The sequence below is a fragment of the Melozone crissalis genome, unplaced genomic scaffold (assembly GCF_028551555.1).
Source record: "Melozone crissalis strain CALT ecotype California unplaced genomic scaffold, PUWL_Pcris_2 ptg000033l_1, whole genome shotgun sequence".
NCBI lineage: Eukaryota > Metazoa > Chordata > Aves > Passeriformes > Passerellidae > Melozone > Melozone crissalis.
This window is the reverse complement of record NW_026535811.1, coordinates 10,852,133-10,864,362: the sequence shown is the minus strand read 5'-3', so window position 1 is coordinate 10,864,362 and position 12,230 is coordinate 10,852,133. Positions and strand designations below refer to the sequence as shown.

Sequence of the window (12,230 nt, the reverse complement as noted above, 5' to 3'; positions counted from 1 at the left end):
GGTAGGGCTGGACAATCACTAGTTAAAGGTAGTTAATTATTTAAGAAAAAAATTATGAAGCATAAAATATTCAAACTGCCTATGCCTGATGCATGCCATTGCCACAATGGCATGTGCACCTGGGTTTTAAATTCTTGCCTGTTTGCTACATTTTTCTTTTAAAGTTATTTTTTTAACTAATGATGAGATAATATTATTTCTCAAACATTAATAATAAACAAAATATGGGTGAGAAACTTTGCTATTTACATCCTCCAGAGGAGATTATGTCTGCTTTCTTTAAAGTGAAAATAATTTACAAGGCTTCTGAGCTCTCTCGGAAATGAATAACTTACTAAGTGTTGCGATAATTGTGCAAAGAACCCGTTAGGTAGCAGAGTGTAGCTACAAAGTGACTGGGAAATTGGTGCCTTGAGTCTGAAATTAGCTGTTGCAGTTACCAGGCGTCATTCCAGATTAGCTGTGCCTGTCTGGTGGGCAGCTCCTGGGACTGACTCACAGCGACCCACCGCGCTCAGGAGCTGGCCTGCCCGAGGTGCCTCAACTTAGAAACGAACACAAAACAAAAATCAGGCTGTGCTGAGCAGTTCAGCCCACAGACAGGGTCTGCTAGAGAGCCAGCTCGTTGGAAATCTCAGAGGGAAATTGAACCTGCCTCCTGCAAAAGCTTGGGGATGGGTGAGCAGCTCACATACCCAGTGATGATCTCGAGTACCTGGCACTCGCCTGAACTCGCTGTCGACATCTGTACACCTGCTTGTAGCAGGCAGAAGGCAACATTTCTCTGACTGTACCTAAAAATGGCAGTTCTCACAAAAAAGGAAAAAAAAAAAAGACTGTTAGTTGTGGTATCTTTGCCAAAACCCATTTACATGTTGGCTGCTTAAAGACACATCTGCAGTGTTGATCGCCTGACACCGGTTCACTTCCTGTCCTAAATTGCTGAAAAATCCCAGTGCATAAAACGCTGGCGCCCTGTTCTTTTTATCAAACCCATGACCTTCTTCCTCCCCGAGTCTGCTCTGTGCACAGCTGTCTCACCTTCCTGTGGCCTGCCCTTCTGGTTGCCTGTGATAGAGCTGGGTTGGCTGAGACCTCAGGACCTGGCCCTGCAGACACCACAGCTGGCTCTTCCCAGCTTCTCTGCTCACCATGTCGTTTATAGTCACATTTCTGTTGTCATCATCTGAAGTCCTCACCCCTAATTGGGAACCTTTGCTTGGTATGCATGAGTAGTTTCAGTCACCTTGGGGAGCAGGGCTACGTGGATGTGGAGGCACATGTTTTGAAAGTGCACTGAGATCCTTCAGGGTATATATAAGCTTTATAAATGACTGATATTATAAATCCTGACTGCCTGATGGCAGGCACTAGAGTGGAACATTTTGTCATCAGTGCTTATTATCTCAAGATTCTTAATTAGTTTCATTGATAATTTTGTCGCACTTGAATGTTTCGAATTATTAAATATTTCAGTGCTTCTTTAGTGGCAAGTCTCTCCGTTGTGTACGGCAGGACATGGTGCTGACTCCAGACAGTCAGTGCTGCTCACTGCTCCTTCTGCAGCCCCTCGTGGGAGCTCCTCTCTGGCTGCTGCGGTTGGGTCTCATCAAGGCCAGTTACAGAACCCTGAGGTGGGGGATTTGGGGGTACCAGAAGGGGGGACAGTGGCAATGCCTAGTTTTCCCTCTCAGCTTAGAATGTGGTTTTTTTCCTCCACTGCCTAGTCCACAGCTCAGCTGTCCCAGCTGAATGCACAAGAGTCATTTGCCCTATTCCTGCAGAGAAAGATATTTCAGCTAGATGGGTTTCCCAGGTTTAAAGAATGATACCTGGAGGAGGCTGCCTGCAGTTTTCTTTCCATCTCCTTCACACTTGTGCTGATGGCAGCAGGTTCCTGTGCTGTGGATCAGTGCATCCCCCTTCTGCTTTTGCTGTGCACATCCTTGACTCATGCCCACCCTCCTGGCCAGGGTGAGATGTGCCTCAGCATCTGCTGGGGGCCAGCATATGTTTGTGAGTGGTGTGCAAACACACACACACCTCAGCCAGGAGAGCACACGCCATGTGCTAATCCCTTGAAACACTAACCATAGCTTATTTCTAAGGTAAAACCTGTCCTGAATCAAAGATTTTCAGCACAGCATGTGACATGTCTAGTTCATATAAAAGAAAAAAAAAATTAAAACAAAGCACCAAAACCCTTTAAAATGCCATGTCTCATAACTATTTACTTGAGCCATAGGCCTGAATGCTGAATATGTGTTGTAAATTGATGTTATAATTATTCAATTTGCTTCACAAGACAATTTGGCTGTTTGCCTTGAGACTTGTAAGAAGATAATGTTTTAAACCTGTGGTTGGGAGGTACAGTACATTCATATCATTGCTTTAATCAGATTATTGTTTTCATTTTTATTTTTTTCCCCTTTTTAGACCAAGTTGTAGGGGTTTTTTTCAGATCCTTGTTTCTTGAATGTTTCCCATAGGTGGAGTGTAATTAAACTCCAGTGGCATCTCCTCCTGCTGGGATTTAGGCTAGGGACAGATCTTTAGAAAGCATAAAACAAATAATGTGAAACCTTGTTAGAGGGTTTGGCAGAGAATTGGCTTTACTTAATTTACAAGCTGATAGTTTTGAAAATCTGCCCTTTTTCCTTTTATGAATTGCTTTCTAGAAATTGTTAATTAATCATTTAAACATTGTGGGAGAGGGAGGAGCCTGTGAATCTTTTGTGGCTCTCACTCTGCTTGTGGGCTGAGAGTTCACATGTCAAGAAGCACTTTCTGTCTAAAAACCTGGCTTTTACTTAAAATAATTTGACAAGGAAGGCTGCACCCTGACAGTGATGAGGATGAAAGGCTTTGAGCAATGGCAAGTGCAATGGATGGATACTGGAGCCCTCACCATGCTGGTGTGACAGTGGCCTGTCCCCTGGGACGCTCCCCAGGCTGAGGATGAGGAGCAGCTCCTTTCCCAGCTGGGTCAGAGCTTGTTCCCCTCCATGCAGGCCTTGTGCTGCTCCTGTCGATGAGGCTGTTCCCATGTTGTACCTCAGCTCCCTCCAGCTGCCAAAAGAAAATAAAATATGAGACCTACTTCTCAGTTCTGGGGGTATAAATATGGAATAACCTTGTCAGCTCAGGGGTTTACTATGCTGTAACCAGGAGGTGAATCTGTCCCCAGGTAATGCTTGACTAATGGCTATTGAAGGCAAAAGTGAAGTGATAAGAGTTTGGGATCAGTGCCTAGTGAGCTAATATCTATATTGTAAAACAAGCTGTGGCATAACTTGGACTGCCTTTGGTTATCCTCCTGCCTTAGAATTTAAAATGTTCTCTTTGGAATCAGGGAAAGACCTAATACTCCGGGCTGTATTTCTCACCTGCCTGATATAATACTGCTTCCACTTTCTATATACTTCTGCAAAAATGAAATGAGTGTCCTTACTTTTTGGTTGGCCACTCCTGCATCTTGCATGTTGATGGTGGAGCAGATCTCTCATTCTGACAGAAAGAGAAGAATGTTGTGCTGTTCTCCTCACAGGGCAGGGACTACAGTTGCTAAGACCTGAGGTGGAAAGTAAGTTATCTTTTAGTAATCCTTTGGTAGGTGGTGGTGAGAGAAGCAGTACTAAGAGATTTTTAAATACCAGCTAGGGAAAAGTATACAGCATGGGATGTAATGGCTGGGAACAGTAGTGAGTCAAAAGCATTTTTAGTGGTTTAGGTATTAACTCTCCCAACCTGCTTTTTTTGCACCATCTTTTTTTATCTATACCAATTGCTTTAGCATCTGGGTGTGGATATACAGGTGATTACCACACTGTTGTACTGTAAACAGAGTAGAAATCACCACAAAGTCATTGCTGCTCCTTCTTCCCTCTGTTATCTGTCCTCACTTCCAAGCTCTGCACCTCATTTATGCTCCCCTTTGTATTTTTGATCTCACCACAACCTTTCATGCATGAAGGTGCTGGGCTCTGATCTGCTCCTAGTTTTGTGTCAGTCACATGAGGCATCAGAATGATTACATAGGAGAATAAGAAAAAAAAATAGAATGTTCCCCTAATTGCTGTAATCTGAAATCACACTCGCTCCAGAGACCACGCATAATTTACAAAAAATAAATACCAAACTTCAATATGGATAAAACAGTCCAGTCTGTGCATCTGTTTGCTGCTATTAGGAGTATTAGTTTTCAAGAGCAATCCATTATACTGTGAAGTACCTTACTTTGTTAGACAAACAAGAAAACCCACACTTTTAATTTCCTGAAGCTTTTAATGGCATCACAGGATGCAGGTACTTGAGATACTGATACCTACAGCAGAGGGATGAAATGGCCTTAGCTGCTTCTTATTGCTGGCCTGAAACCAGCAAAAACAGAGCCTGAGCCATTTTAGGAGGATTTTACCAGCAAGGACATTTTTTGTAAGCACATCAGGTGCATGCACTTGGGCAATAAAGGCTATAGAGGAGAGAGAGGTCTGTGCTTTGAGTGCTCTGGATCCTCTATAACTGTGTGTTAAATTCAAAATAGCAGTCTAAAGAGTACCTTCATCAGCAGAGACTGCTAAAGGGGAGAATAAAGTGTTATGGGAATTGACTGAGGCTCTGTCACCTCCTAGCTACAGTGTGTGGGGGCCAGGGAGGCTTCAGCATCAGCTGCTGAGGTATGGCAGGAGAAAGAGCAGCAGCCAGCCGGGGAGCCGGCTGCCCACCTCGCTGTGCAGCCAGAGATAAATTGCTGCAGCAAAATTGTGAGCAGTGTCTTGTAAAGAAAACAGAGGAGCTGCTCAGAGGTTGAGGAAGATGAGCTGTTTTTTAGGGCTGTCTGGAGCAGAGGGAGTTCAGGGTGTTCTGACATGTTCCAGCTGCAGCAAATGTACAAAATGGGGGCAAGCAGGCTCACCCACAGCCAGGCAATTATTATTATAATTTTATTATGAGTGGCTATACTTCGTGAATTGTCTCTTTCTCTTTGTGTACAGACTGTTTTTGTGGCATGTGCACGGTGTGGGGATGTTTCTGTGCAGATGAGGGGGTGAAGCCAGGGTTCGCTGCCATGCTTCTGCATCTTCTCTAACGATTGCTGTAAATTTGCCTTTTCCCTTTTTCATCTATGCAGCCAGCACTGAAATGAAATGTTCTTTGTGAAGAGAATATTGAAGAGCAGAAGGGAAAAAAGAGGGCATGGGTGTGCTTAATAAAAAAAGATTCTCTGCACTATCGCAGGTGCAGTTGATGCTGTTTAGAGCAGTCACTCATCTCACTCCAAATAAATAGTAATGACTGTTTCCTGTGACTGTGCTGTGAATCATACTCAGTCCATGCAGGGGAGTAGAAAATAAAGCTGCATGCAATCCACATGAGATGATGGCTCTTGTAATATTCAGCAGTTGGGCCTGGTTAGAAGCATTTCATTATCTCAGAATTAAGAGAGAGCTTCCTGCTGTTGCAAAAGCTTGTTTATTCTTCTGCCTTCCCTGCCTTCCCTCCCTCTCTTCTTTCTTTCTTTGACATCTATCCCCTCTTCCTTTCTCCTGTCTCTGAAATGTTGGCTTAATGTTTCTGAGTAGAACTGCAAGGTCAAATTAGGGACAGTGGCCCTGCAAGTACATTAGTAGTTTATAGCATTATTTTTGGCTTAATAGGAGGGCGCTTGAATTTTCTTTTATCTTTTGCCCTCTGCTTCTTTTCTTAGCTTATACTCAATATTTATCAGGAAGAAGCAGAAGAAGTTGACCTTCTTTTCCATATCTAGTGAACTACAGAGTTTTTTTTCCTTATCCTTGGCTTGCTCCAAAGTGAATCCTTGGAAGTCTTTCAGTGAACTGCAGTTGCTGCTGTCACCTTAAGCCCCAGCAGAGACACCTGTAGCAAATAGGTGCTCTGTGGGTGCAGGTTTGTTTGTGCTTTAGCTGGATGTTAGAGGTCAGCCAGCAAATGCATGGTGAAACCAGTCAGATTCCCTCCTTGACTGAGGGCTGAGCCAGAACTCCTTGCCTAGACCCTTCAGGAGGAGGGCAACAGCCAGAGCCTGCTGTTCAGGCTTCACCATCTCTGCAGAGTGGCAGTGTGGGGTGGGTAAATCTGTGTGAGGCTATGTGAAGCCACATCATAAACTGCCTTTGTAACTGGTGAATTACAAAGTGGTGGGGAAGGACACCACTGCTTCAGAAGTTGTGGAGGGTAAGACACACACCAGTTCCCAAACTCACTGTATTTCCTATTTAGAATAAGCATGGATAATGTGTCCCTGTGTGCTGTGCCTCACTGCAGTCAGGGTTGCTGGGGCACCCCATTATGTGTGTCAGTCCCAGTCAGCAGAAGCAGCTGAAGGTCCATCTCAAAGCTGGTGTGATTCATAAAGCATCTTATCTCAAGAAGAGCTCTGATTCAGGTTTTCACATCTGGATAATGATTTTGATTCCTACGAGTGAAGAAGGCCCCTCCAACGTGGCCCTGCTGTGCTTAGTGACCAGCACATTCCCACTGGGTGGGTGCAGCCACGCTCTTTACAGGGTATCCAATTCCAGCTCATAGCTAGAAAGATGGAAGGACCTGTGTGATCCCTCCTGGCTCCTCTCCAGCAAGTTCTGAAGCTAAAGGAAGCGGTGTGATGCCTGAGGACACTGACTTACATGGACAGTGCCCTCCTGGAGGGTGAATCTGTGAATACTAATGAATTCATTAGACCTCCTAAAGCATCTCTGTTTCAATAGTGTTTGCCTCAGCAGCAGTCAAGATGGTTAAAAGGCAATTGCAGCCACTGAAATACGTAGCAAAACTATTATCAGAAGATGTCATTTTTCGTAAATGTCAGTATGTAGATTTTTTATGGAGATATGGTGACAGGTAGTGAATAATTTAACATAAATTTACATAATATAGTGCAGCTGTTAATTTATGGCCATATTAGACTACAAGGTTATGTATCTAATGGCTTTTGGTCTCCTCTTTTTTTCCCCTTTTTTTTAAAGTTAAAACTTTCTCTAAATTGTCCCACTTTACTCATAATTCATGCAATACCTGTCTTCCTCCCTCGTGCCACACAGGAGGCTGTGCATGTCATACCCTTTTTGCAGCCATGTGATTCACAGCAAACTCATTCCCATCTCCAACCTCAATCATTTCAATGCAGTGTATCCCTGTTTTTACTCAAAGCCGGCCTGTGAGGGTCAGGAAGTGCTGTTCCTGCTGGGTGACTTGTGTTCCTCAAGGCTGAGCCCTTGGACATAGCTAGAGACATACATTGCTTCCCCTTGTTGGAAAAGCTGGAGATGGGCAGCCAAAGCTAACTGCTCCATAGGTCAAGGTCTCCACCTGCCTTCCCTTTCCAAAACAGCCAGAGGACTGGCTTCCACTCAGTGCTTGGCATCTGCAATTGAGAAGAGATTTTTTTTTCCCCAAACATTTGCTTGGTGGCTTTCCATGGTACAAATGTTGGCCTAAATTTTAGAGAGGTGTCCATGCAGGATGCTAGAGCAGAGGTGAGGCTTTTTATTGGGTTTGTGTGACAAGGTTTTGGTAGTGGGGGGGGGCTACAGAGTAAGAAGCTTCTGGAAGCTCCTCCCATGTACAACAGAACCAACATCAGCTGGCTCCAAGATGGATCCAGTGCTGGCCAGTTCTGAATCCATTAGTGATGATGGTAATGCCTCTGGGATAACAGAGTTAAGAAGAGGGGTGACCAAAGCCTGTGCAATAGAAGAAGTAGTCAGACAAAAGGAGTGAGGACACGGAGAGAAACAGCTCTGCAGACAGCTAGGTCAGTGAAGAATGAGAGAGATGAGGTGTCCAGGCAGCAGAGCAGAGACTCCCCTGCAGCCTGTGGTAGGGATGATGGTGAGGTGGCTGTGCCCTGCAGCCTGTGGAAATCTATGGGGGAGCAGAGAGTCATGTGCAGCCTGTGGAAGACCCTGTGCCAGAGTGGGTAGATGTGCCCAAAGGAGGCTGTGGAAAGACCAAAAGACCCTGTGGAAGGTCTGAGCTGGGGCAGGCTCCTGGGCAGGATCCATGGAGAGAGGAGCTCATGCTGGAGCAGGTCTGCTGGCAGGACTTGTGACCCTGCAAGGGACCCACACTGGAGCAATCTGTTCCTGAAGGACTGCGCCCCATGGAAGGAGCCTACATTGGAGCAGTTTGTCAAGAACCACAGCCCGTGGGAAGGACTCACATTGGAGAATTTAATATAGAATTGTGTCCTGTGGGAGGGACCCCATGCTGGTGGAGGAGAAGAGTGTGAGTCCTCCTCCTGAGGAGAAAGGAGCAGCAGGAGCAACGTGTGATGAATCAGCCGTAACCCTCCCTCCTCATCCCCCTGCACAGCTGGGAAGGAGGTGCAGGTAGGGAGCTCTAAGGTACTGAGCCCAGGAAGAAGGGAGGGATGGGGGAAGTGTGTTTTTAAAATTTGGTTCTACTTCTCATTATCCTACTCTGATTTGATTAGTATTAAATTCAATTAATTTTCCCAAGTTGAGTCTGCTTTGCCTGTGATGGTAATTGCTGAGTGATTCCCCTGTCCTTATCTTGGCCCAAAAGCCTTTCCTTATATTTCCCTCCCCATCTAGTGAAAGAATGGAGTGATAGAAAAACCTTGGTGGACACCTGACATCCAGATGGGCTTAAGCCACAAGGGGCTTGAATCTAGAGGGACTGTCAGGGCATAAGTGGTGGCAGGGGCTCTTGGAGTACTTGTTCTCTGGATCAAGTATTTATGGACCATGCTGCTTATTCCAAGCTGGCCTGCTGCCATTTTACCCAGGTGATGTCCAGCTTGTGGGGCAGAGAAAGAAAGGTATGGGCCTAACTGTACTTGATTTCTCTCAAAGTTTCCTCCGTTTAGGCACTCGAATGAGATTCAGGCTTTCAGGAGAGCTGTGTGCATTGAGCACACAGTGATACCAGTATCAGACCAGTGTCCCCTTTGAGTCTCTGATCTTTGGCTGCCCCTTGCAGGATGTCTGGGTGGGAGGTGAGCTCTCTTTGGAAACCTCCTGCAGAAACCAAACGCCCTGAGCATCCAGGGCAAACATGGATCGTAGTACAAACACGCAACTCCAAAGTGAGGAATTAGGATTAGAAGTCAGTGTTCCTAATTAGAGCAGAGGTCCTTCTTGTGAGGCAAATAAGTTTTCATCCAATTTATTGTGAATATTACTTGAAATATTTAAAAAATGTTCAGCTATAGCTTTCCTCCCCTCCACACACCTCCGCCATGGAGGAAGCATGATTCATATCCAGAAGATAGGTTGGCATCAGCGTGTCTTAGAATAAGGTTAAACTGTGTGCAGTTCTACAAATAAACTTTTTGTGGAAGGTAATTGGGGCAAAGGGTGGCCATTTGTCTTTTTGTCCAGTGTAATGGAGGAAGGGGTTTTTTTTTTGTTTTCTGCAGAGAATAATAATAATAATAATAATCAGCGATTTTTTTTTCAGATGTTTTACAATGTGTCCAGTTACACACCCCCTCTAGACCTGTGGCATACACCCTTTCTTATTTGCAAGCCTGTGCTGTCCTGGAGGTGGGAGGAAAAGACTGGTTGTTCCATTTCAGCCTTGTTGCTGCCTTTGCCATTGTGTCCCTCTGGGGGCTTTTGGGAATTGGAAAATCCTGTGCCATTGATCTCAGGGAGTCTGTCAGTTCTGTTTGGAATCACAAAAAAAAGTCATGTCCTTTGTCAAGACAGGTAAAGCCCTAAGAGCAGTGTGACCACTGTTGGTTTTTCTGTACAGGACTGTGAGAAGTGGTTGGTGTTTAAAAAACAAGGAAGAGAAGTGTCATTGTTCTCTGCTGTCTTACAGAGGAGTGGAAAGCAAAAGAAACTTTTTTTTTTTTTTACGTACAACAGGGTAGTTCATGTTCTCTATAGTGAAATATTGTTCCTTTAGTTTCAAATTTCCAGCAGACACTGACTTCTTATCTCCCCTCTTCCAATCAAGAAGTTAGTTGCCCCATTGTGCTGAGGTGATTGTCCATATGCTTTGTTTCCTCATGAAATATGAGGAATTGTGTGCTCTGTTACATCTCTGAATCTGAAATATTACACCCATGGCTGTCCCCCAGGCTCTGTGCAGAGGTAACTTGTGCCAGTGGAGCTCCTCAGACCTTCTCTTGGAGCTCACCGCAGTGTTAGCAAGGGAATGTCTATTGGCCTCTCTGGAAAAGGGTCTTGGTAAAATCCTCAGTATGTTCCTAATCGCTCCATCTTGCTGTCCCACCTCTGGTTTGAGCTTCTCAGCACAGCCACACAGCAGAGATAGAGCTGTGGTTAAACAAGATATCCCTGCCCCCCATGCCCATTGTGTTTCCAAAACTCCCACTTCAATAATGTATTAGCTTGATTCATAGAAAAACAGTGGACCAAATGCCTACCTCTCTTCTCATGTTTCCCCAAGGCTTCCAGGAATGAAAGGAATTAGCACACAGACAGCTGATTTCCCTAGCACACCACAGAGCTGTATTTAGTGTGGCCTTAACCCAGACTGGATTCCCACTGGACACCATACAAATGTTTAATAATTAATGTCTCTTTTTAAAAATCAAAGAGGGTGAAAAGAGGTTCATCTATCCCAGGGATTAACTGAAGAATGGTAATGGATTGAAGAAGCCTAAACTCTTCCTACCCTCTAGTATGTCTTGTCAGGAGCAGTAAACAAGCCCCCCATTTTTGGTACAGAGTTGCTCAGTGTTCCTGGAGCACTAATGGGAGTATTAAGTATAAGACATCTGTGAGTCACTGTGGTTCTCATTCAAGTCAAAAGCATAAATAGCACTTCTCATATATCCATGCTGTGTCAGTCAAAGATACTGCATTTCCTTTCCCCTCTGCCTCTAATAAACATCCGCCGACCTTAAGCTGCTATATACAGGAAACAGCCTGTTGGTTATTGTGTAAAACTGATAAGGTCCCCTGGGATGCTTTATCTGTCTCTGTTGTGCGTATAAATTTAGCTTCAGTCATTGTAGGTTTTGTTCTTTTACCCTTTTTCCTCTCCTCCTTTTTTAATGCCTGCTAAGTAAACATGGCATTGTGGATAAGGGGATAAAGTAATTATCTAGCATAATAAGATCAACACCCAGAGACTTAAGATTCCATCAATACACTTTGCCTTTCAGTACTTTTGCCTGCATTTTCCTTGCAAATAATGGGTTTCTCTGTTTTGAAATGTATACCTGTTATTTTTTACAGTACCCTACCCACACCCCCATTTCATGCAATTGTAAACTGCAGCCGACCAGAGTGCCTGTCATTATGATTTTGCTCAGAGACATGATGGTATTTACAGCAATGCTGAATTTCCTCTCCATTTATGGCAGGTTATGAGGGTTTCTTGCTCAGTACAGTGCTGTGAGATGGTAGCCAGAATTATCTTTTCATGTAATGCTCTCAGGAGGTTGAGTTCTTGGAGATGTAGAGCAATTAACATTCTTAATACTTCCAGTGCTGGTTAAGGGTTTGGTGTTTGGAGGGTGGAGCTAAGGTTTGGATTTGTATTTAAAAGAGTTTGTATCTTTCTTTCCTTATTATTGGTACACAAGCCAAAAATATGACCAGAGGTCTTTTAAGGTGTCTCCAGCTTCAGGGTGTGATCTGTGTGGTACAGTAATAATGTTCCTTTTGCCTGCAGTGTGCTCCATACTGAAAGCATGCTGGAGAGCTGAAGGATGTGTCTGGATGCAGTAATCCTTTCTTACTTTGCAGTCTGTCGGGGGCTGCTTGAATTGAGGTGTCCTGAGGTGACTCAAGTTCTTTTTAAGATTCACTTACAGACTTCTGCTATCACTCATCTTCCATCCAGGAGCTGGTGAGCCTGGTGCCCTGGAGTATGTCTTTTGTGTAATTCCTTCTTATGCAGCTCTGAGGTAAGCACATCTGAGTGCATTTTATGCTCAGCTTGTAAAAGTATGACTGTTTTGACAGGGTGCTGGACAGAGAAGATTCAGGACAGACATTTTACCAGCTAGTTCTTAAAAGCTGAAGTGGTAGCTGAGGAGACAAACAGGTATTTATGCCTTGAAAAATTCCCTGCAATGTGCTCATCTAGCTCTCAGTAGTTACACAGCCTGTGTGTGTGATGAAGTGGCTGTGGCATAACCAAGAGAAAGGGTTTGTTTAGCTTTTGGTTAGCTAAGTAACCATGGTTCAGACAACAGGACAAGTTAATTACCTGAGCCCTTCTGTAGTTACTCAGGTGAATTTCAGCTCTCACTGACCTTTCTG

At 44.4% G+C, this 12,230-nt stretch overlaps 1 protein-coding gene across 1 annotated transcript in view; it reads left to right on the top strand.

Annotated features, from left to right (window-relative positions):
• TBXAS1 (thromboxane A synthase 1) overlaps positions 1 to 12,230 on the top strand; it is a 226,676-nt gene that overhangs the window by 180,284 nt on the left and 34,162 nt on the right. The gene's annotated exons all lie outside the window — the stretch shown is intronic.